Source organism: Eucyclogobius newberryi, unplaced genomic scaffold (assembly GCF_026437365.1).
Source record: "Eucyclogobius newberryi isolate DKJ021-1_F unplaced genomic scaffold, fEucNew1.0.hap1 SCAF_211, whole genome shotgun sequence".
NCBI lineage: Eukaryota > Metazoa > Chordata > Actinopteri > Gobiiformes > Gobiidae > Eucyclogobius > Eucyclogobius newberryi.
The window spans coordinates 1-20,924 of record NW_027315848.1 but is presented as its reverse complement, the minus strand read 5'-3'; the positions used below and the strand labels follow the sequence as shown (position 1 = coordinate 20,924).

Below are 20,924 nucleotides of genomic sequence, written 5' to 3'. Positions count from 1 at the left end.
CTATCTGTTCTGTTTTTGTCCATTCTATCATTTAAGGCATTGTTACGGAAGGGGATGTAGCTCAGTGGTAGAGCGCATGCTTAGCATGTATGAGGTCCTGGGTTCAATTCCCAGCATCTCCAGGCGACACTGTAGTCTTTGCTAATTGCCAGATTACACTGCAGTGAATTTTAGAGACCTTCACTGAAATATTTCAAATCAGCACATGTGGTGATTCAGTGCAAGCTCCCAGTCCCGCATTACCTTTGAACCTTGCAGCACTTATAAAATTCAAACAATATTATTTCATCCATCCACACTACCTGCAGGAAGGTGAGACAAAGTGGCCCATTCAGGCAGCCTGGGCGACATTCCCAACTTCCAGTATAGGTATGTCTCTCCAAACCTGAGCTTAGAATGCTTAGTAAAACATGCTGTCTCCATGAATTCATGGAGAGTTAAATCTGGTAATGTAATTGCGCTAGTTTCAGAAAATAATGTGGGTAATTTTCACTTTCTTAAACACAGTTTAAAGGTGTCTTGTTGTTGTGGCCGAGAGGTTAAGGCGATGGACTTGAAATCCATTGGGGTTTCCCCGCGCAGGTTAGATTCCTGTCAGCAACGTGTGTTTAGCAGCACAGATTTTGAGATTTCGTTCTATTCTATAAACCAGCATGTTTGGTGATGTTTAATTTCGGAGCCATTCTTTCAGAACGAGGGCATGTATGAAATCCTTGTTTCAATCCCCTGCATCTCCATTCAATATTCTGTTGATGGCACAAAGTGAAAAGTGTTGACTCCAGGTCTTGCTTGGAAAATAATCATGACAGGCAAGAGATGGTTATGTAGCTCAGTGTTAGAGCGAAGTCTTTCGTAGCAAGATCCCAGTTCCACATTCCTTTAAAATTAGATTTCATATTTTGAAGCAATTTGAGTCTATTAGACGTATACAGCCCCATGGGCATTACGCACTGGCCTCTTGAACCAGGGATTGTGGGTTTGAGTCCCATGATCATAGCCATTCAGCAGAGTGGCGCAGCGGAAGCGTGCTGGGCCCATAACCCAGAGGTCGATGGATCGAAACCATCCTCTGCTAGATTTTTTTTACTTGCATTATTGCCATTGTCAATCCAAATTAACCAAGCTAGTCAGTAATGTGTTGGATGATGGAAGCCGATCTTCAGCGCAAGCTCCCAGTTCCACATTTGCTTTGAATCTAGCAGCACATTTCTTTTTTCCATCCTATATTGTTATTTCTTTTTTGGGGAAAAGGATAGCCGAGTAGTGAAAGAAGATGTAGGTCAAAAAAGACCCATGAATAGACATTTTGAAGCAATTTGAGTCTATTATGGGTACATAACCCCATAAGCAATATGCACAGGATACTAGCCTCCAAAATCCGGGATTGTGGATTTCAGGTCCATGGTCTAATAGGCTGAGCCACAAGGAAAATACTAATCACTAGACTTGTTGCACGTGGAATGGGCTTATATCTATTACATACAGAACTGTTCCTTAACTCTCAAGCATCAATGAGGCCTTCTTTATACGTCATAAGGCGCTGGTACAGCTAGCAGCCCGGTGTAAACGCTCTCTCTTTTTTCTCACACTTATTGTGCTTTATCTCCTATATTTTGTAAATATAGTTAGTATATTTTTTCTATTTTACTGTAGGATAGGGACACGCGCTGGAATCGTTTTTAATTCAACTGTTTTTGACTTTATTCGGCTGGATTGAGTGTTTTCGTCGTGTCGTGGCGATGTGTCTTGGCTCTGAGTCCCCCGGCTCCGGCCCCGCCCCCCGGCCGGCGCCGTACCGCGTTTACACAAAGGAGGAACTAATGAAACTGCGGAGAACAGTCGTCTTACCTGGAGATCGTCACGTTATCCCGGCGGACATCCTAAGGAAAACGCAACGAAGCAGACGGGCTGGACGTAAACTCCGAGAGAAGAGAGGGACAAACAGGAAGTCGGTTCCCGCCGTAGTCATGGGTAACGTGAGGTCCCTTCAAAATAAAATGACGAAAATAGCGAGCCTCATGCGGTCCCAGAGGATTTATAGGGACAGCAGTGTCTTGATTTTCACAGAGACCTGGTTAACAGCAGAAATGCCAGACTCTATTGTAGGTTTGGACAATTTTCATCTGCTGCGGGCGGACAGAACGAGAGAATGCGGGAAGAAAAGATATATTATCTGCCCCGGGAGTTCTCACATGTGATTTTGATCGCAGTCTATGTGGCCCCGTCTGCCAATGCTCAATATGCTTGTGAAGCACTGCTCTCCTGCACTTGTAGGCTGCAAACACAGCACCCACAGGCTCTCTCCCTCGTCTCTGGTGACTTTAACCACGCTTCTCCCTCTTCTGTTCTACCATCATACAACCAGTATGTTACCTGCCCCACCAGAAACAATAGAACATTGGACTTGTTTTTTGCCAACACCAAGGAGGCTTATTCCTCTTTCCCCCTCCCCCCCTGGGCAGCTCGGACCACAACCTTGTACATCTGGGGCCTGTGTATGAACCCATCGTGCCCATGTGGGACAATAAAGGAATATCTTATCTGATCTGATCTGATCTGATCTGATCTGATCTTATCTTATCTTATCTTATTTACCGTTAAATCAACTCTTACCTTCTTAAATCCTTCCCATATGGTCTAGCGGTTAGGATTCCTGGCTCTCATCCAGGTGGCCCGGGTTCAACTCCCGGTATGGGAATATCTAGTCTGTCCTGCTGGAACACTTGTAGCTGCATTATGTACAAGACTCGCTGTGGTTACGAGTACATTCAAGCTGGACGGAGGTGAAGAGAGGCATAGAAACATGGTTTGGGCGCAGCATGCGAAAATTTGTAATCAACCTTTAGCTTTTCTATGCATCTATAGACTAGCAGGTTGGTTGGTGTTTCTTTTTGGAGCATTTCTCTTAGACAAAGTGGGTCAGCGGTAGAGCGCATACTTTGCTTCATTTGGGATCAGTCATGTTTTCCAGCAATTCTTGACTGGACAAGCATATCTTGATTTTTTTTTATTGGTCTCACGCTTTCACTGTAATTTTCCAAAGATGCAGTATTGTGGTGGCCAGGTGGTCAAGCTGATGGGCAAGAAATCCATTGGCATTGCTTCATATTTCTTAGAACCCTGCTGGAAACATACCTTTCTCTTCCCCCTGACCAGCAAAGGATGCCACCTGCTTAACAGTGCTTGATTTGTAAATATATAGGTACAGGAACACTTGTGGACTGGGTGATCAGGCCAAAAAAGTTACTGTAACACACAAAAAGTGACGCACATGTAAGTAAAGTAACAATGGGACAAACCTTTGTGTCACAACCAGTCAAATTGGAATTTAAAAAAAAATCAAGAATTGAATTGTCTATCTGGTCACTGTTTCTGTTGTTTCTATTCTATCTGTTCTGTTTTTGTCCATTCTATCATTTAAGGCATTGTTACGGAAGGGGATGTAGCTCAGTGGTAGAGCGCATGCTTAGCATGTATGAGGTCCTGGGTTCAATTCCCAGAATCTCCAGGCGACACTGTAGTCTTTGCTAATTGCCAGATTACACTGCATTGAATTTTAGAGACCTTCACTGAAATATTTCAAATCAGCACATGTGGTGATTCAGTGCAAGCTCCCAGTCCCGCATTACCTTTGAACCTTGCAGCACTTATAAAATTCAAACAATATTATTTCATCCATCCACACTACCTGCAGGAAGGTGAGACAAAGTGGCCCATTCAGGCAGCCTGGGCGACATTCCCAACTTCCAGTATAGGTATGTCTCGCCAAACCTGAGCTTAGAATGCTTAGTAAAACATGCTGTCTCCATGAATTCATGGAGAGTTAAATCTGGTAATGTAATTGCGCTAGTTTCAGAAAATAATGTGGGTAATTTCAACTTTCTTAAACACAGTTTAAAGGTGTCTTGTTGTTGTGGCCGAGAGGTTAAGGCGATGGACTTGAAATCCATTGGGGTTTCCCCGCGCAGGTTCGATTCCTGTCAGCAACGTGTGTTTAGCAGCACAGATTTTGAGATTTCGTTCTATTCTATAAACCAGCATGTTTGGTGATGTTTAATTTCGGAGCCATTCTTTCAGAACGAGGGCATGTATGAAATCCTTGTTTCAATCCCCTGCATCTCCATTCAATATTCTGTTGATGGCACAAAGTGAAAAGTGTTGACTCCAGGTCTTGCTTGGAAAATAATCATGACAGGCAAGAGATGGTTATGTAGCTCAGTGTTAGAGCACAGTCTTTCGTAGCAAGATCCCAGTTCCACATTCCTTTAAAATTAGATTTCATATTTTGAAGCAATTTGAGTCTATTAGACGTATACAGCCCCATGGGCATTACGCACTGGCCTCTTGAACCAGGGATTGTGGGTTTGAGTCCCATGATCATAGCCATTCAGCAGAGTGGCGCAGCGGAAGCGTGCTGGGCCCTTAACCCAGAGGACGATGGATCGAAACCATCCTCTGCTAGATTTTTTTTACTTGCATTATTGCGATTGTCAATCCAAATGAACCAAGCTAGTCAGTAATGTGTTGGATGATGGAAGCCGATCTTCAGCGCAAGCTCCCAGTTCCACATTTGCTTTGAATCTAGCAGCACATTTCTTTTTTCCATCCTACATTGTTATTTCTTTTTTGGGGAAAAGGATAGCTGAGTAGTGAAAGAAGATGTAGGTAAAAAAAGACCCATGATTAGACATTTTGAAGCAATTTGAGTCTATTATGGGTACATAACCCCATAAGCAATATGCACAGGATACTAGCCTCCAAAATCCGGGATTGTGGATTTCAGGTCCATGGTCTAATAGGCTGAGCCACAAGGAAAATACTAATCACTAGACTTGTTGCACGTGGAATGGGCTTATATCTATGACATACAGAACTGTTCCTTAACTCTCAAGCATCAATGAGGCCTTCTTTATACGTCATAAGGCGCTGGTACAGCTAGCAGCCCGGTGTAAACGCTCTCTCTTTTTTCTCACACTTATTGTGCTTTATCTCCTATATTTTGTAAATATAGTTAGTATATTTTTTCTATTTTACTGTAGGATAGGGACACGCGCTGGAATCGTTTTTAATTCAACTGTTTTTGACTTTATTCGGCTGGATTGAGTGTTTTCGTCGTGTCGTGGCGATGTGTCTTGGCTCTGAGTCCCCCGGCTCCGGCCCCGCCCCCCGGCCGGCGCCGTACCGCGTTTACACAAAGGAGGAACTAATGAAACTGCGGAGAACAGTCGTCTTACCTGGAGATCGTCACGTTATCCCGGCGGACATCCTAAGGAAAACGCAACGAAGCAGACGGGCTGGACGTAAACTCCGAGAGAAGAGAGGGACAAACAGGAAGTCGGTTCCCGCCGTAGTCATGGGTAACGTGAGGTCCCTTCAAAATAAAATGACGGAAATAGCGAGCCTCATGCGGTCCCAGAGGATTTATAGGGACAGCAGTGTCTTGATTTTCACAGAGACCTGGTTAACAGCAGAAATGCCAGACTCTATTGTAGGTTTGGACAATTTTCATCTGCTGCGGGCGGACAGAACGAGAGAATGCGGGAAGAAAAGATATATTATCTGCCCCGGGAGTTCTCACATGTGATTTTGATCGCAGTCTATGTGGCCCCGTCTGCCAATGCTCAATATGCTTGTGAAGCACTGCTCTCCTGCACTTGTAGGCTGCAAACACAGCACCCACAGGCTCTCTCCCTCGTCTCTGGTGACTTTAACCACGCTTCTCCCTCTTCTGTTCTACCATCATACAACCAGTATGTTACCTGCCCCACCAGAAACAATAGAACATTGGACTTGTTTTTTTGCCAACACCAAGGAGGCTTATTCCTCTTTCCCCCTCCCCCCCTGGGCAGCTCGGACCACAACCTTGTACATCTGGGGCCTGTGTATGAACCCATCGTGCCCATGTGGGACAATAAAGGAATATCTTATCTGATCTGATCTGATCTGATCTGATCTGATCTGATCTGATCTTATCTTATCTTATCTTATTTACCGTTAAATCAACTCTTACCTTCTTAAATCCTTCCCATATGGTCTAGCGGTTAGGATTCCTGGCTCTCATCCAGGTGGCCCGGGTTTAACTCCCGGTATGGGAATATCTAGTCTGTCCTGCTGGAACACTTGTAGCTGCATTATGTACAAGACTCGCTGTGGTTACGAGTACATTCAAGCTGGACGGAGGTGAAGAGAGGCATAGAAACATGGTTTGGGCGCAGCATGCGAAAATTTGTAATCAACCTTTAGCTTTTCTATGCATCTATAGACTAGCAGGTTGGTTGGTGTTTCTTTTTGGAGCATTTCTCTTAGACAAAGTGGGTCAGCGGTAGAGCGCATACTTTGCTTCATTTGGGATCAGTCATGTTTTCCAGCAATTCTTGACTGGACAAGCATATCTTGATTTTTTTTTATTGGTCTCACGCTTTCACTGTAATTTTCCAAAGATGCAGTATTGTGGTGGCCAGGTGGTCAAGCTGATGGGCAAGAAATCCATTGGCATTGCTTCATATTTCTTAGAACCCTGCTGGAAACATACCTTTCTCTTCCCCCTGACCAGCAAAGGATGCCACCTGCTTAACAGTGCTTGATTTGTAAATATATAGGTACAGGAACACTTGTGGACTGGGTGATCAGGCCAAAAAAGTTACTGTAACACACAAAAAGTGACGCACATGTAAGTAAAGTAACAATGGGACAAACCTTTGTGTCACAACCAGTCAAATTGGAATTTAAAAAAAAATCAAGAATTGAATTGTCTATCTGGTCACTGTTTCTGTTGTTTCTATTCTATCTGTTCTGTTTTTGTCCATTCTATCATTTAAGGCATTGTTACGGAAGGGGATGTAGCTCAGTGGTAGAGCGCATGCTTAGCATGTATGAGGTCCTGGGTTCAATTCCCAGCATCTCCAGGCGACACTGTAGTCTTTGCTAATTGCCAGATTACACTGCATTGAATTTTAGAGACCTTCACTGAAATATTTCAAATCAGCACATGTGGTGATTCAGTGCAAGCTCCCAGTCCCGCATTACCTTTGAACCTTGCAGCACTTATAAAATTCAAACAATATTATTTCATCCATCCACACTACCTGCAGGAAGGTGAGACAAAGTGGCCCATTCAGGCAGCCTGGGCGACATTCCCAACTTCCAGTATAGGTATGTCTCGCCAAACCTGAGCTTAGAATGCTTAGTAAAACATGCTGTCTCCATGAATTCATGGAGAGTTAAATCTGGTAATGTAATTGCGCTAGTTTCAGAAAATAATGTGGGTAATTTCAACTTTCTTAAACACAGTTTAAAGGTGTCTTGTTGTTGTGGCCGAGAGGTTAAGGCGATGGACTTGAAATCCATTGGGGTTTCCCCGCGCAGGTTCGATTCCTGTCAGCAACGTGTGTTTAGCAGCACAGATTTTGAGATTTCGTTCTATTCTATAAACCAGCATGTTTGGTGATGTTTAATTTCGGAGCCATTCTTTCAGAACGAGGGCATGTATGAAATCCTTGTTTCAATCCCCTGCATCTCCATTCAATATTCTGTTGATGGCACAAAGTGAAAAGTGTTGACTCCAGGTCTTGCTTGGAAAATAATCATGACAGGCAAGAGATGGTTATGTAGCTCAGTGTTAGAGCACAGTCTTTCGTAGCAAGATCCCAGTTCCACATTCCTTTAAAATTAGATTTCATATTTTGAAGCAATTTGAGTCTATTAGACGTATACAGCCCCATGGGCATTACGCACTGGCCTCTTGAACCAGGGATTGTGGGTTTGAGTCCCATGATCATAGCCATTCAGCAGAGTGGCGCAGCGGAAGAGTGCTGGGCCCATAACCCAGAGGACGATGGATCGAAACCATCCTCTGCTAGATTTTTTTTACTTGCATTATTGCGATTGTCAATCCAAATGAACCAAGCTAGTCAGTAATGTGTTGGATGATGGAAGCCGATCTTCAGCGCAAGCTCCCAGTTCCACATTTGCTTTGAATCTAGCAGCACATTTCTTTTTTCCATCCTACATTGTTATTTCTTTTTTGGGGAAAAGGATAGCTGAGTAGTGAAAGAAGATGTAGGTAAAAAAAGACCCATGATTAGACATTTTGAAGCAATTTGAGTCTATTATGGGTACATAACCCCATAAGCAATATGCACAGGATACTAGCCTCCAAAATCCGGGATTGTGGATTTCAGGTCCATGGTCTAATAGGCTGAGCCACAAGGAAAATACTAATCACTAGACTTGTTGCACGTGGAATGGGCTTATATCTATTACATACAGAACTGTTCCTTAACTCTCAAGCATCAATGAGGCCTTCTTTATACGTCATAAGGCGCTGGTACAGCTAGCAGCCCGGTGTAAACGCTCTCTCTTTTTTCTCACACTTATTGTGCTTTATCTCCTATATTTTGTAAATGTAGTTAGTAATTTTTTTTCTATTTTACTGTAGGATAGGGACACGCGCTGGAATCGTTTTTAATTCAACTGTTTTTGACTTTATTCGGCTGGATTGAGTGTTTTCGTCGTGTCGTGGCGATGTGTCTTGGCTCTGAGTCCCCCGGCTCCGGCCCCGCCCCCCGGCCGGCGCCGTACCGCGCTTACACAAAGGACGAACTAATGAAACTGCGGAGAACAGTCGTCTTACCCGGAGATCGTCACGTTATCCCGGCGGACATCCTAAGGAAAACGCAACGAAGCAGACGGGCTGGACGTAAACTCCGAGAGAAGAGAGGGACAAACAGGAAGTCGGTTCCCGCCGTAGTCATGGGTAACGTGAGGTCCATTCAAAATAAAATGACGGAAATAGCGAGCCTCATGCGGTCCCAGAGGATTTATAGGGACAGCAGTGTCTTGATTTTCACAGAGACCTGGTTAACAGCAGAAATGCCAGACTCTATTGTAGGTTTGGACAATTTTCATCTGCTGCGGGCGGACAGAACGAGAGAATGCGGGAAGAAAAGATATATTATCTGCCCCGGGAGTTCTCACATGTGATTTCGATCGCAGTCTATGTGGCCCCGTCTGCCAATACTGAATATGCTTGTGAAGCACTGCTCTCCTGCACTTGTAGGCCGCAAACACAGCACCCACAGGCTCTCTCCCTCGTCTCTGGTGACTTTAACCACGCTTCTCCCTCTTCTGTTCTACCAACATACACCCAGTATGTTACCTGCCCCACCAGAAACAATAGAACATTGGACTTGTTTTTTGCCAACACCAAGGAGGCTTATTCCTCTTTCCCCCTCCCTCCCCTGGGCAGCTCGGACCACAACCTTGTACATCTGGGGCCTGTGTATGAACCCATCGTGCCCATGTGGGACAATAAAGGAATATCTTATCTTATCTGATCTGATCTGATCTGATCTGATCTGATCTTATCTTATCTTATCTTATCTTATCTTATCTTATCTTATCTTATCTTATCTTATCTTATCTTATCTTATCTTATCTTATTTACCATTAAATCAACTCTTACCTTCTTAAATCCTTCCCATATGGTCTAGCGGTTAGGATTCCTGGCTCTCATCCAGGTGGCCCGGGTTCAACTCCCGGTATGGGAATATCTAGTCTTTCCTGCTGGAACACTTGTAGCTGCATTATGTACAAGACTCGCTGTGGTTACGAGTACATTCAAGCTGGACGGAGGTGAAGAGAGGCAGAGAAACATGGTATCGATTTGGGCGCAGCATGCGAAAATTCGTAATCAACCTTTAGCTTTTCTATGCATCTATAGACTAGCAGGTTGGTTGGTGTTTCTTTTTGGAGCATTTCTCTTAGACAAAGTGGGTCAGCGGTAGAGCGCATACTTTGCTTCATTTGGGATCAGTCATGTTTTCCAGCAATTCTTGACTGGACAAGCATATCTTGATTTTTTTTTATTGGTCTCACGCTTTCACTGTAATTTTCCAAAGATGCAGTATTGTGGTGGCCAGGTGGTCAAGCTGATGGGCAAGAAATCCATTGGCATTGCTTCATATTTCTTAGAACCCTGCTGGAAACATACCTTTCTCTTCCCCCTGACCAGCAAAGGATGCCACCTGCTTAACAGTGCTTGATTTGTAAATATATAGGTACAGGAACACTTGTGGACTGGGTGATCAGGCCAAAAAAGTTACTGTAACACACAAAAAGTGACGCACATGTAAGTAAAGTAACAATGGGACAAACCTTTGTGTCACAACCAGTCAAATTGGAATTTAAAAAAAAATCAAGAATTGAATTGTCTATCTGGTCACTGTTTCTGTTGTTTCTATTCTATCTGTTCTGTTTTTGTCCATTCTATCATTTAAGGCATTGTTACGGAAGGGGATGTAGCTCAGTGGTAGAGCGCATGCTTAGCATGTATGAGGTCCTGGGTTCAATTCCCAGCATCTCCAGGTGACACTGTAGTCTTTGCTAATTGCCAGATCACACTGCAGTGAATTTTAGAGACCTTCACTGAAATATTTCAAATCAGCACATGTGGTGATTCAGTGCAAGCTCCCAGTCCCGCATTACCTTTGAACCTTGCAGCACTTATAAAATTCAAACAATATTATTTCATCCATCCACACTACCTGCAGGAAGGTGAGACAAAGTGGCCCATTCAGGCAGCCTGGGCGACATTCCCAACTTCCAGTATAGGTATGTCTCGCCAAACCTGAGCTTAGAATGCTTAGTAAAACATGCTGTCTCCATGAATTCATGGAGAGTTAAATCTGGTAATGTAATTGCGCTAGTTTCAGAAAATAATGTGGATAATTTCCACTTTCTTAAACACAGTTAAGAGGTGTATTGTTGTTGTGGCCGAGAGGTTAAGGCGATGGACTTGAAATCCATTGGGGTTTCCCCGCGCAGGTTCGATTCCTGTCAGCAACGTGTGTTTAGCAGCACAGATTTTGAGATTGCGTTCTATTCTATAAACCAGCATGTTTGGTGATGTTTAATTTCGGAGCCATTCTTTCAGAACGAGGGCATGTATGAAATCCTTGTTTCAATCCCCTGCATCTCCATTCAATATTCTGTTGATGGCACAAAGTGAAAAGTGTTGACTCCAGGTCTTGCTTGGAAAATAATCATGACAGGCAAGAGATGGTTATGTAGCTCAGTGTTAGAGCACAGTCTTTCGTAGCAAGATCCCAGTTCCACATTCCTTTAAAATTAGATTTCATATTTTGAAGCAATTTGAGTCTATTAGACGTATACAGCCCCATGGGCATTACGCACTGGCCTCTTGAACCGGGATTGTGGGTTTGAGTCCCATGATCATAGCCATTCAGCAGAGTGGCGCAGCGGTAGCGTGCTGGGCCCATAACCCAGAGGTCGATGGATCGAAACCATCCTCTGCTAGATTTTTTTTACTTGCATTATTGCGATTGTCAATCCAAATGAACCAAGCTAGTCAGTAATGTGTTGGATGATGGAAGCCGATCTTCAGCGCAAGCTCCCAGTTCCACATTTGCTTTGAATCTAGCAGCACATTTCTTTTTTCCATCCTATATTGTTATTTCTTTTTTGGGGAAAAGGATAGCTGAGTAGTGAAAGAAGATGTAGGTCAAAAAAGACCCATGAATAGACATTTTGAAGCAATTTGAGTCTATTATGGGTACATAACCCCATAAGCAATATGCACAGGATACTAGCCTCCAAAATCCGGGATTGTGGATTTCAGGTCCATGGTCTAATAGGCTGAGCCACAAGGAAAATACTAATCACTAGACTTGTTGCACGTGGAATGGGCTTATATCTATTACATACAGAACTGTTCCTTAACTCTCAAGCATCAATGAGGCCTTCTTTATACGTCATAAGGCGCTGGTACAGCTAGCAGCCCGGTGTAAACGCTCTCTCTTTTTTCTCACACTTATTGTGCTTTATCTCCTATATTTTGTAAATATAGTTAGTAATTTTTTTTCTATTTTACTGTAGGATAGGGACACGCGCTGGAATCGTTTTTAATTCAACTGTTTTTGACTTTATTCGGCTGGATTGAGTGTTTTCGTCGTGTCGTGGCGATGTGTCTTGGCTCTGAGTCCCCCGGCTCCGGCCCCGCCCCCCGGCCGGCGCCGTACCGCGCTTACACAAAGGACGAACTAATGAAACTGCGGAGAACAGTCGTCTTACCTGGAGATCGTCACGTTATCCCGGCGGACATCCTAAGGAAAACGCAACGAAGCAGACGGGCTGGACGTAAACTCCGAGAGAAGAGAGGGACAAACAGGAAGTCGGTTCCCGCCGTAGTCATGGGTAACGTGAGGTCCCTTCAAAATAAAATGACGGAAATAGCGAGCCTCATGCGGTCCCAGAGGATTTATAGGGACAGCAGTGTCTTGATTTTCACAGAGACCTGGTTAACAGCAGAAATGCCAGACTCTATTGTAGGTTTGGACAATTTTCATCTGCTGCGGGCGGACAGAACGAGAGAATGCGGGAAGAAAAGATATATTATCTGCCCCGGGAGTTCTCACATGTGATTTCGATCGCAGTCTATGTGGCCCCGTCTGCCAATACTGAATATGCTTGTGAAGCACTGCTCTCCTGCACTTGTAGGCCGCAAACACAGCACCCACAGGCTCTCTCCCTCGTCTCTGGTGACTTTAACCACGCTTCTCCCTCTTCTGTTCTACCAACATACACCCAGTATGTTACCTGCCCCACCAGAAACAATAGAACATTGGACTTGTTTTTTGCCAACACCAAGGAGGCTTATTCCTCTTTCCCCCTCCCTCCCCTGGGCAGCTCGGACCACAACCTTGTACATCTGGGGCCTGTGTATGAACCCATCGTGCCCATGTGGGACAATAAAGGAATATCTTATCTTATCTGATCTGATCTGATCTGATCTGATCTGATCTGATCTGATCTGATCTGATCTGATCTGATCTTATCTGATCTGATCTTATCTTATCTTATCTTATCTTATCTTATCTTATCTTATCTTATCTTATCTTATCTTATCTTATCTTATCTTATCTTATTTACCATTAAATCAACTCTTACCTTCTTAAATCCTTCCCATATGGTCTAGCGGTTAGGATTCCTGGCTCTCATCCAGGTGGCCCGGGTTCAACTTCCGGTATGGGAATATCTAGTCTGTCCTGCTGGAACACTTGTAGCTGCATTATGTACAAGACTCGCTGTGGTTACGAGTACATTCAAGCTGGACGGAGGTGAAGAGAGGCATAGCAACATGGTATCGATTTGGGCGCAGCATGTGAAAATTTGTAATCAACCTTTAGCTTTTCTATGCATCTATAGACTAGCAGGTTGGTTGGTGTTTCTTTTTGGAGCATTTCTCTTAGACAAAGTGGGTCAGCGGTAGAGCGCATACTTTGCTTCATTTGGGATCAGTCATGTTTTCCAGCAATTCTTGACTGGACAAGCATATCTTGATTTTTTTTATTGGTCTCATGCTTTCACTGTAATTTTCCAAAGATGCAGTATTGTGGTGGCCAGGTGGTCAAGCTGATGGGCAAGAAATCCATTGGCATTGCTTCATATTTCTTAGAACCCTGCTGGAAACATACCTTTCTCTTCCCCCTGACCAGCAAAGGATGCTACCTGCTTAACCCTTTAGGCGCCAGAGATTATGGATGAAATAAATGTATAAATAAAAAACTTCCTGAGATACAGAGAACTGAAGCCGGGGCACAGCTCTGGGTCGGCAGTGCCCCTGGAGGCCCGTAGAAGCTCCACACTCCAGTTGATTCTTGGATAAAAGGCCCTCACCGGGCCCCGAACTCGGCTGCCGGACGCAGTGCAGTGCCTCATGGATAAAAGGGCACCCAGCCGGTCTCGAACTCGCGTGAGGCAGAGCAGGGATCATCCACCCCGCACACGGCCAGACTTTGCCCAGCCAGGGAGCACCTTCTGCGGGTCGGAGGCTCCGGGTCGGAGCCCCTGGAGCCTGGAGCCCTCACCGGGCCCCGAACTCAGCTGCCGGAGGCAGTGCAGTGCCTCATGGATAAAAGGGCACCCAGCCGGTCTCGAACTCGCGTGAGGTGGAGCAGGGATCATCCACCCCGCACACGGCCAGACTTTGCCCGGCCAGGAAGCACCTTCTGCGGGTCGGAGGCTCCGGGTCGGAGCCCCTGGAGCCTGGAGCCCTCACCGGGCCCCGAACTCGGCTGCCGGAGGCAGTGCAGTGCCTCATGGATAAAAGGGCACCCAGCCGGTCTCGAACTCGCGTGAGGCGGAGCAGGGATCATCCACCCCGCACACGGCCAGACTTTGCCCGGCCAGGGAGCACCTTCTGCGGGTCGGAGGCTCCGGGTCGGAGCCCCTGGAGCCTGGAGCCCTCACCGGGCCCCGAACTCGGCTGCCGGAGGCAGTGCAGTGCCTCATGGATAAAAGGGCACCCAGCCGGTCTCAAACTCTCGTGAGGCGGAGCAGGGATCATCCACCCCGCACACGGCCAGACTTTGCCCGGCCAGGGAGCACCTTCTGCGGGTCGGAGGCTCCGGGTCGGAGCCCCTGGAGCCTGGAGCCCTCACTGGGCCCCGAACTCGGCTGCCGGAGGCAGTGCAGTGCCTCATGGATAAAAGGGCACCCAGCCGGTCTCGAACTCGCGTGAGGCGGAGCAGGGATCATCCACCCCGCACACGGCCAGACTTTGCCCGGCCAGGGAGCACCTTCTGCGGGTTGGAGGCTCCGGGTCGGAGCCCCTGGAGCCTGGAGCCCTCACCGGGCCCCGAACTCGGCTGCCGGAGGCAGTGCAGTGCCTCATGGATAAAAGGGCACCCAGCCGGTCTCGAACTCGCGTGAGGCGGAGCAGGGATCATCCACCCCGCACACGGCCAGACTTTGCCCGGGGAAGGGCCACTCTGGCTGGGCATGGCCCCCACTGAGCACCCCCTGGAACCCCTGGAGCCCCCGGAGCACCTCCAGAGCCACCCCCCACTCCTCCAGACTCTGCCCGGGGAAGGGCCACTCAGGCTGGGCATGGCCTCCACTGAGCACCCCCTGGAGCCCCCAGAGCACCTCCAGAGCAGCCCCCCACTCTCCCCAGACTATGCCCGGGGAAGGGCCACTCTGGCTGGGCATGGCCTCCGCCGAGCACCCCCTGGAACCCCTGGAGCTCCTCCAGAGCCACCCCCCACTCCTCCAGACTCACCCCGGGGAAGGGCCACTCTGGCTGGGCATGGCCTCCACTGAGCACCCCCTGGAGCCCCCGGAGCACCTCCAGAGCCACCCCCCACTCTCCCCAGACTATGCCCGGGGAAGGGCCACTCTGGCTGGGCATGGCCTCCGCCGAGCACCCCCTGGAACCCCTCCAGAGCCACCCCCCACTCCTCCAGACTTTGCCCGGGGAAGGGCCACTCTGGCTGGGCATGGCCCCCACTGAGCACCCCCTGGAACCCCTGGAGCCCCCGGAGCACCTCCAGAGCCACCCCCCACTCCTCCAGACTCTGCCCGGGGAAGGGCCACTCTGGCTGGGCATGGCCTCCACTGAGCACCCCCTGGAGCCCCCGGAGCACCTCCAGAGCCACCCCCCACTCCTCCAGACTCACCCCGGGGAAGGGCCACTCTGGCTGGGCATGGCCCCCACTGAGCACCCCCTGGAACCCCTGGAGCCCCCGGAGCACCTCCAGAGCCACCCCCCACTCCTCCAGACTCTGCCCGGGGAAGGGCCACTCTGGCTGGGCATGGCCTCCGCTGAGCACCCCCTGGAACCCCTGGAGCCCCCGGAGCACCTCCAGAGCCACCCCCCACTCCTCCAGACTCTGCCCGGGGAAGGGCCACTCTGGCTGGGCATGGCCTCCACTGAGCACCCCCTTGAGCCCCCGGAGCACCTCCAGAGCCACCCCCCACTTCTCCAGACTCTGCCCGGGGAAGGGACACTCTGGCTGGGCATGGCCTCCACTGAGCACCCCCTGGAGCCCCCGGAGCACCTCCAGAGCCACCCCCCACTCTCCCCAGACTATGCCCGGGGAAGGGCCACTCTGGCTGGGCATGGCCTCCGCCGAGCACCCCCTGGAACCCCTCCAGAGCCACCCCCCACTCCTCCAGACTTTGCCCGGGGAAGGGCCACTCTGGCTGGGCATGGCCCCCACTGAGCACCCCCTGGAACCCCTGGAGCCCCCGGAGCACCTCCAGAGCCACCCCCCACTCCTCCAGACTCTGCCCGGGGAAGGGCCACTCTGGCTGGGCATGGCCTCCACTGAGCACCCCCTGGAGCCCCCGGAGCACCTCCAGAGCCACCCCCCACTCCTCCAGACTCAACCCGGGGAAGGGCCACTCTGGCTGGGCATGGCCCCCACTGAGCACCCCCTGGAACCCCTGGAGCCCCCGGAGCACCTCCAGAGCCACCCCCCAGTCTCCCCAGATTCTGCCCGGGGAAGGGCCACTCTGGCTGGGCATGGCCTCCACTGAGCACCCCCTGGAGCCCCCGGAGCACCTCCAGAGCCACCCCCCACTCCTCCAGACTCTGCCCGGGGAAGGGCCACTCTGGCTGGGCATGGCCTCCACTGAGCACCCCCTGGAGCCCCCGGAGCACCTCCAGAGCCACCCCCCACTCCTCCAGACTCTGCCCGGGGAAGGGCCACTCTGGCTGGGCATGGCCTCCGCTGAGCACCCCCTGGAACCCCTGGAGCCCCCGGAGCACCTCCAGAGCCACCCCCCACTCCTCCAGACTCTGCCCGGGGAAGGGACACTCTGGCTGGGCATGGCCTCCGCTGAGCACCCCATGGAACCCCTGGAGCCCCCGGAGCACCTCCAGAGCCACCCCCCACTCTTCCAGACTCTCCCCGGGGAAGGGACACTCTGGCTGGGCATGGCCTCCACTGAGCACCCCCTGGAGCCCCCGGAGCACCTCCAGAGCCACCCCCCACTCTCCCCAGACTATGCCCGGGGAAGGGCCACTCTGGCTGGGCATGGCCTCCGCCGAGCACCCCCTGGAACCCCTCCAGAGCCACCCCCCACTCCTCCAGACTTTGCCCGGGGAAGGGCCACTCTGGCTGGGCATGGCCCCCACTGAGCACCCCCTGGAACCCCTGGAGCCCCCGGAGCACCTCCAGAGCCACCCCCCACTCCTCCAGACTCTGCCCGGGGAAGGGACACTCTGGCTGGGCATGGCCTCCACTGAGCACCCCCTGGAGCCCCCGGGGCACCTCCAGAGCCACCCCCCACTCCTCCAGACTCACCCCGGGGAAGGGCCACTCTGGCTGGGCATGGCCCCCACTGAGCACCCCCTGGAACCCCTGGAGCCCCCGGAGCACCTCCAGAGCCACCCCCCACTCCTCCAGACTCTGCACGGGGAAGGGCCACTCTGGCTGGGCATGGCCTCCACTGAGCACCCCCTGGAGCCCCCGGAGCACCTCCAGAGCCACCCCCCACTCCTCCAGACTCACCCCGGGGAAGGGCCACTCTGGCTGGGCATGGCCTCCACTGAGCACCCCCTGGAGCCCCCGGAGCACCTCCAGAGCCACCCCCCACTCTCCCCAGATTCTGCCCGGGGAAGGGCCACTCTGGCTGGGCATGACCTCCACTTAGCACCCCCTTGAGCCCCCGGAGCACCTTCAGAGCCACCCCCCACTCCTCCAGACTCTGCCCGGGGAAGGGCCACTCTGGCTGGGCATGGCCTCCGCTGAGCACCCCCTGGAACCCCTGGAGCCCCCGGAGCACCTCCAGAGCCACCCCCCACTCCTCCAGACTCTGCCCGGGGAAGGGACACTCTGGCTGGGCATGGCCTCCGCTGAGCACCCCCTGGAACCCCTGGAGCCCCCGGAGCACCTCCAGAGCCACCCCCCACTCCTCCAGACTCTGCCCGGGGAAGGGCCACTCTGGCTGGGCATGGCCTCCATTGAGCACCCCCTGGAGCCCCCGGAGCACCTCCAGAGCCACCCCCCACTCCTCCAGACTCACCCCGGGGAAGGGCCACTCTGGCTGGGCATGGCCTCCACTGAGCACCCCCTTGAGCCCCCGGAGCACCTCCAGAGCCACCCCCCACTCCTCCAGACTCTGCCCGGGGAAGGGCCACTCTGGCTGGGCATGGCCTCCGCTGAGCACCCCCTGGAACCCCTGGAGCCCCCGGAGCACCTCCAGAGCCACCCCCCACTCCTCCAGACTCTGCCCGGGGAAGGGACACTCTGGCTGGGCATGGCCTCCGCTGAGCACCCCCTGGAACCCCTGGAGCCCCCGGAGCACCTCCAGAGCCACCCCCCACTCCTCCAGACTCTGCCCGGGGAAGGGACACTCTGGCTGGGCATGGCCTCCACTGAGCACCCCCTGGAGCCCCCGGAGCACCTCCAGAGCCACCCCCCACTCTCCCCAGACTATGCCCGGGGAAGGGCCACTCTGGCTGGGCATGGCCTCCGCCGAGCACCCCCTGGAACCCCTCCAGAGCCACCCCCCACTCCTCCAGACTTTGCCCGGGGAAGGGCCACTCTGGCTGGGCATGGCCCCCACTGAGCACCCCCTGGAACCCCTGGAGCCCCCGGAGCACCTCCAGAGCCACCCCCCACTCCTCCAGACTCTGCCCGGGGAAGGGCCACTCTGGCTGGGCATGGCCTCCACTGAGCACCCCCTGGAGCCCCCGGAGCACCTCCAGAGCCACCCCCCACTCCTCCAGACTCACCCCGGGGAAGGGCCACTCTGGCTGGGCATGGCCCCCACTGAGCACCCCCTGGAACCCCTGGAGCCCCCGGAGCACCTCCAGAGCCACCCCCCACTCTCCCCAGATTCTGCCCGGGGAAGGGCCACTCTGGCTGGGCATGGCCTCCACTGAGCACCCCCTGGAGCCCCCGGAGCACCTCCAGAGCCACCCCCCACTCCTCCAGACTCTGCCCGGGGAAGGGCCACTCTGGCTGGGCATGGCCTCCGCTGAGCACCCCCTGGAACCCCTGGAGCCCCCGGAGCACCTCCAGAGCCACCCCCCACTCCTCCAGACTCTGCCCGGGGAAGGGCCACTCTGGCTGGGCATGGCCTCCGCCGAGCACCCCCTGGAACCCCTGGAGCCCCTCCAGAGCCACCCCCCACTCCTCCAGACTCACCCCGGGGAAGGGCCACTCTGGCTGTGCATGGCCCCCACTGAGCACCCCCTGGAACCCCTGGAGCACCTCCAGAGCCACCCCCCACTCTCCCCAGACTATGCTCGGGGAAGGGCCACTCTGGCTGGGCATGGCCTCCGCCGAGCACCCCCCTGGAACCCCCGGAGCACCTCCAGAGCCACCCCGCATTCCCCCAAACTCAGTATGGGGACGGGCCACTCTTCCCCGGGTTGCAGGCTCTGGGACTCCGGGGATGACCACCGGGGACCAGGCCCTCCCTTCGAACCCGGGGACCCACACTTAAGCACCCCCACACGGGCTACACACCCTTGTTTCAGCCCCCTGGAGGTCCGTGCCCTTGGTACTATACCATGGAAGTCCGTGCCCTTGGTACTCCGACTGGAGTACCAAGGGAACGGCCCAGCACTCACCACAGAGGCTCGCGCCGGCCCCGGCCCACCTTTCGTCCCCGGGTACCCACACTTAAGCACCCCAACACGAGCTACACACCCTTGGTGCAGCCCCCTGGAAGTCCGTGCCCTTGGTACTCTGAGCCACTTTAAAAGATAAAAAGCACCAGGACCCCAAGGCCCTGGCTCCCCTGTCCCCTACACCACACTTGGAGGCAGGGCCCTTGCCCTCCACTGGCTGCCCCCGCGCCCAATGTACTCCATAACCGAAGAAGAGAGGGGGACCCGGAGGCCGGCCTACTAGGGTAACAGGTTTAATTTAGAGCCGGGGCTCTGGACCACAAATGCCAACAACCCCGCAGTGCGCAGGAGCCTTCGAAGCTGGATGAAACCAGAACGGGGCCCTACGATGGCGGTGACCAGCCAGTTGATAGCAAAGTGAGCCCTGGACAGGAGCTGCATTTGACAAACTCAGAGACGAGGAAGGGACCGGAGTCGGACCAAATATATCATCTGGCGCTGTGTCCAGCGTGAGGGTGAGCCAGCGCAAATCAGGACCACAAATGCCAACAACCCCGCAGTGCGCAGGAGCCTTCGAAGCTGGATGAAACCAGAACGGGGCCCTACGATGGCGGTGACCAGCCAGTTGATAGCAAAGTGAGCCCTGGACAGGAGCTGCATTTGACAAACTCAGAGACGAGGAAGGGACCGGAGTCGGACCAAATATATCATCTGGCGCTGTGTCCAGCGTGAGGGTGAGCCAGCGCAAATCAGGACCACAAATGCCAACAACCCCGCAGTGCGCAGGAGCCTTCGAAGCTGGATGAAACCAGAACGGGGCCCTACGATGGCGGTGACCAGCCAGTTGATAGCAAAGTGAGCCCTGGACAGGCGCTGCATTTGACAAACTCAGAGACGAGGAAGGGACCGGAGTCGGACCAAATATATCATCTGGCGCTGTGTCCAGCGTAAGGGTGAGCCAGCGCAAATCAGGACCACAAATGCCAACAACCCCGCAGTGCGCAGGAGCCTTCGAAGCTGGATGAAACCAGAACGGGGCCCTACGATGGCGGTGACCAGCCAGTTGATAGCAAAGTGAGCCCTGGACAGGCGCTGCATTTGACAAACTCAGAGACGAGGAAGGGACCGGAGTCGGACCAAATATATCATCTGGCGCTGTGTCCAGCGTAAGGGTGAGCCAGCGCAAATCAGGACCACAAATGCCAACAACCCGCAGTGCGCAGGAGCCTTCGAAGCTGGATGAAACCAGAACGGGGCCCTACGATGGCGGTTACCAGCCAGTTGATAGCAAAGTGAGCCCTGGACAGGCGCTGCATTTGACAAACTCAGAGACGAGGAAGGGACCGGAGTCGGACCAAATATATCATCTGGCGCTGTGTCCAGCGTAAGGGTGAGCCAGCGCAAATCAGGACCACAAATGCCAACAACCCCGCAGTGCGCAGGAGCCTTCGAAGCTGGATGAAACCAGAACGGGGCCCTACGATGGCGGTGACCAGCCAGTTGATAGCAAAGTGAGCCCTGGACAGGCGCTGCATTTGAC

The 20,924-nt window shown here is 52.2% G+C and overlaps 15 non-coding genes across 15 annotated transcripts; all 15 read left to right on the top strand.

Annotated features, from left to right (window-relative positions):
- Window positions 1–50: 50 nt before the first annotated feature.
- Window positions 51–122, top strand: trnaa-agc (transfer RNA alanine (anticodon AGC)). Its single transcript has one exon. It is a non-coding gene; the product is annotated as a tRNA-Ala (tRNA).
- A 399-nt stretch (window positions 123–521) lies between these two features.
- Window positions 522–603, top strand: trnas-uga (transfer RNA serine (anticodon UGA)). The gene has a single exon. It is a non-coding gene; the product is annotated as a tRNA-Ser (tRNA).
- A 400-nt stretch (window positions 604–1,003) lies between these two features.
- On the top strand, window positions 1,004–1,075 carry trnam-cau (transfer RNA methionine (anticodon CAU)). Its single transcript has one exon. It is a non-coding gene; the product is annotated as a tRNA-Met (tRNA).
- Window positions 1,076–2,626: 1,551 nt separating this feature from the next.
- trnae-cuc (transfer RNA glutamic acid (anticodon CUC)) lies at window positions 2,627–2,698 on the top strand. Its single transcript has one exon. It is a non-coding gene; the product is annotated as a tRNA-Glu (tRNA).
- A 738-nt stretch (window positions 2,699–3,436) lies between these two features.
- On the top strand, window positions 3,437–3,508 carry trnaa-agc (transfer RNA alanine (anticodon AGC)). Its single transcript has one exon. It is a non-coding gene; the product is annotated as a tRNA-Ala (tRNA).
- Window positions 3,509–3,907: 399 nt separating this feature from the next.
- On the top strand, window positions 3,908–3,989 carry trnas-uga (transfer RNA serine (anticodon UGA)). The gene has a single exon. It is a non-coding gene; the product is annotated as a tRNA-Ser (tRNA).
- A 400-nt stretch (window positions 3,990–4,389) lies between these two features.
- On the top strand, window positions 4,390–4,461 carry trnak-cuu (transfer RNA lysine (anticodon CUU)). The gene has a single exon. It is a non-coding gene; the product is annotated as a tRNA-Lys (tRNA).
- Window positions 4,462–6,023: 1,562 nt separating this feature from the next.
- Window positions 6,024–6,095, top strand: trnae-cuc (transfer RNA glutamic acid (anticodon CUC)). Its single transcript has one exon. It is a non-coding gene; the product is annotated as a tRNA-Glu (tRNA).
- A 738-nt stretch (window positions 6,096–6,833) lies between these two features.
- trnaa-agc (transfer RNA alanine (anticodon AGC)) lies at window positions 6,834–6,905 on the top strand. The gene has a single exon. It is a non-coding gene; the product is annotated as a tRNA-Ala (tRNA).
- A 399-nt stretch (window positions 6,906–7,304) lies between these two features.
- Window positions 7,305–7,386, top strand: trnas-uga (transfer RNA serine (anticodon UGA)). Its single transcript has one exon. It is a non-coding gene; the product is annotated as a tRNA-Ser (tRNA).
- Window positions 7,387–9,476: 2,090 nt separating this feature from the next.
- trnae-cuc (transfer RNA glutamic acid (anticodon CUC)) lies at window positions 9,477–9,548 on the top strand. Its single transcript has one exon. It is a non-coding gene; the product is annotated as a tRNA-Glu (tRNA).
- A 744-nt stretch (window positions 9,549–10,292) lies between these two features.
- Window positions 10,293–10,364, top strand: trnaa-agc (transfer RNA alanine (anticodon AGC)). Its single transcript has one exon. It is a non-coding gene; the product is annotated as a tRNA-Ala (tRNA).
- Window positions 10,365–10,763: 399 nt separating this feature from the next.
- trnas-uga (transfer RNA serine (anticodon UGA)) lies at window positions 10,764–10,845 on the top strand. Its single transcript has one exon. It is a non-coding gene; the product is annotated as a tRNA-Ser (tRNA).
- A 399-nt stretch (window positions 10,846–11,244) lies between these two features.
- Window positions 11,245–11,316, top strand: trnam-cau (transfer RNA methionine (anticodon CAU)). The gene has a single exon. It is a non-coding gene; the product is annotated as a tRNA-Met (tRNA).
- Window positions 11,317–12,979: 1,663 nt separating this feature from the next.
- On the top strand, window positions 12,980–13,051 carry trnae-cuc (transfer RNA glutamic acid (anticodon CUC)). Its single transcript has one exon. It is a non-coding gene; the product is annotated as a tRNA-Glu (tRNA).
- Window positions 13,052–20,924: the final 7,873 nt, after the last annotated feature.